Source organism: Trichechus manatus, unplaced genomic scaffold, assembly GCF_000243295.1.
Source record: "Trichechus manatus latirostris isolate Lorelei unplaced genomic scaffold, TriManLat1.0 scaffold00222, whole genome shotgun sequence".
Classification (NCBI taxonomy): domain Eukaryota; kingdom Metazoa; phylum Chordata; class Mammalia; order Sirenia; family Trichechidae; genus Trichechus; species Trichechus manatus.
The window spans coordinates 2,684,879-2,687,849 of record NW_004444158.1 but is presented as its reverse complement, the minus strand read 5'-3'; the positions used below and the strand labels follow the sequence as shown (position 1 = coordinate 2,687,849).

General features: G+C 35.2%; 1 non-coding gene across 1 annotated transcript; it reads right to left on the bottom strand.

The window, feature by feature from the left end:
• Positions 1 to 1,083: 1,083 nt before the first annotated feature.
• LOC111822878 (U6atac minor spliceosomal RNA) lies at positions 1,084 to 1,209 on the bottom strand. The gene has a single exon (XR_002825967.1). It is a non-coding gene; the product is annotated as a U6atac minor spliceosomal RNA (small nuclear RNA).
• Positions 1,210 to 2,971: the final 1,762 nt, after the last annotated feature.

The following is a 2,971-nucleotide window of genomic DNA, read 5'->3' as shown; positions in this document are numbered from 1 at the left end:
GGGGCCCAGTGGCAGAGCTAGCAGTGACAGGCCTGGAAAGGGCTTGTGGCAGGGTCAGTGGTGACAGATGGTAGGGCCAAGAGGAACCTGTCCTGAGAGGACCGAGAAAAGTCTGTTCTGAGGGGGCCAAAAGGAGGCCTGTCCTGAGAGAGAAAGAGAAGAGGCCGGAATGGCCAAGAGGAGATGAGAGAGCTGTCCCACACAGAAGAAGGGTGACTTTGCCTACATGCTTCCTGATCCTGATCCTCAGTTGTAGCCTGTTGATCCTGACCCAAGCTGTACCCTGTTATTTCCTTAATAAATAACTTTAAGTATGGTCTGTGAGTTTTGTGTGGCCATGGCAATGGATTATTGAACCCAGAAGAGAAGTAGAGAGTGCCGTGGGAGACACAACTGTGGTAAAACAGTTGGAGGGTAGAGGTATGTCTGACCTCCGCCTCATGGGAATCAGCTTTGGGCTGATCCTGGTCATTATTCCCCCTGAAGTGTTCTGATGCTATTAGTACTACAATTTTATAACCATTAAAGAACTTGAATCTGTTATTAAATATTTTCTGAGAAGAAAAAATCCAGTTTGAAACAGTTTTACGAGTGACTTCTACAAAATATTACAGGAATGAATAATTTTTATCTCAAATGAACTATTCTAGACTATGGAAAAAAAGTGATTATTCCTCAACTCATTTTATGAGGCTAGCATAACTTTATACCAAAATCTTACTAGGACATTATGAGAAACAAATATTTCAGGCCAATCTCATTCATAAACGTAGACACAAAAGTCCTGAACAAAATTTCAGCAATTTGAATCCAGCAAGATCATAACTATCATTACCAATGAGCTTATCCAGAATTGCAAAGTTAGTTTAAGATTAGAAAAATCAGTTAATATAATTCACTGCATTAAAAGAGTAAAGGGAAAAAAAATCATATGATGACCTAGGTCAATGAAGAAAAAGCCTTGATAAAATTCACATCTAACCAGATAAAAATTTGTACGAAATGAGGAATATTTTCCTTGATAAAAGGCATTTACAAAAACCTACAGCAAATATTATTAGTAACCATACCTTTTTTTATTTTTTTAAACCATGGTTAGATGCCACAAAGTAGGTGGCAATACCCTAAACATACGCACGTTGTGAGGCTGGAGGGTCTCTTCCATCCTTGTCAAGGGGAGTGCTAACCTTCTCCCCTTTCATATAACACTTAACCATTCCTTTTAAAATGGGGAACAAGATAAGTGCGTGTCATTTCCACTTCTATTCAGTATTATATTAGAGGTCCTCATAGAATAAACAAGAAAAAGAAAATATATAAGGATTGAAAAGGAAGAAATCACAATGGCATGATTGTGTATATAGGAAATTCAAACGGATATGTACATAACTTATGGAGATGAGTATATGTGAGTTTATCAATGTTGCTGGGTACAAAAGTCACCATACAAAAATCATTAGCATTTATATATACCCTCAGTAAAGAGTCAGAAATGAAATTTTTGAAAGATACCATTTAAATGGTATCAAAAAACAAGGTATTTAGGAGTGAGTCTAACAAAATAAGTGCAAGACCTTTATAAAGAGAATTATAAAACTTCACTGAAAGACTATTAAGAAGATCTAATTAAAGAAATACCATGTTCATGGATAGAAGTGACCAATCTCATAAAAATAGTAATTCTCCCCAAATTGATATATAGATTCAATACAATTTCTTTAAAATCCCAACAAAGGTCTCCTCTTCAAAAAACTCTCAAAGAAGAACATAGAGAAAGGAATTACCCTCCTATATATCAAACCTATATTAATAAGGCAGTGTGGTATAGGCAAATAGAAAAAACCTATATTAATAAGGCAGTGTGGTATAGGCAAATAGAAAAAACCTATATTAATAAGGCAGTGTGGTATAGGCAAATAGAAAAAACCTATATTAATAAGGCAGCGTGGTATAGGAAAACAGAAAAAAAACCTATATTATTAAGGCACTGTGGTATAGGCAAATAGATCAATAAAACAGAATAGAGAGGCCAGAAAAAGATCCAACATGGACCGACACTTGATGTACAGTAGAGATGGCAATTCAGTAGGTGAGGGAAAGATGATCTTTTCAATAAAAGGTGAGGAGGCAATTGACTATCCACATGGAAAAAGTGAGTTTGGACCTCACTTTACTCCATATTCCAAAATTGGTTCTAGTTGGATAAAAGATATAAATGAGAAAAATAAAATTGCATTGCTGTCATCATTTCAAGGATACACTCCCTTCCCCTATTTTACCATTTCTGAAATTGTGATGCACCTTATGATCAATGGCATCTTAGAGTTAATGACATACGATACAAAACTTTTAGGAGACAACACAGGAGGTTATGTTAATAAGTTTTGAATAGGGAAGGATTTATCAAGACACAAAAAACACTAACTGTAAAGGAAAAGATTGATACATTTAACTACATTAAAGTTACAACTTCTTTAAAAGAGACCACAAAGGGAATAAAATAAAGCAAAACAAAACAGAAACAAGGGACATGCTAAGAGAATATATTTTCAGTGTATATAATAAACCAAAGATTAGAATCCTGAACATATAAAGAGCTCATATGAATCAATAAGTAAAAATCTAGCAGTCAATATAAAAATGAGCAAAACAAATGAAGAGATATTTCTCAAAAGAACACACACAAATAGTCCATAAACTTGTGAAAAAATGTTTAATTTCATTAGTAATCAAGGAAATGTAAATTAAAACTACAGTGAAATACCACTACACACCTATTGTTGTTAGGTGCCATCAAGTTGCTTCCGACTCATAGAGACCCTATGTATAACAGAACAAACACTTCCTGGTCCTGTGCCATCCTCACAATTGTTCTTATGCTTGAGCCTGTTGTTGCAGCCACTGTGTCAATCCATCTTGTTGATGGTCTTTCTCTTTTTCACTAACCCCCTGCTTTACCAAGCTTGATGTC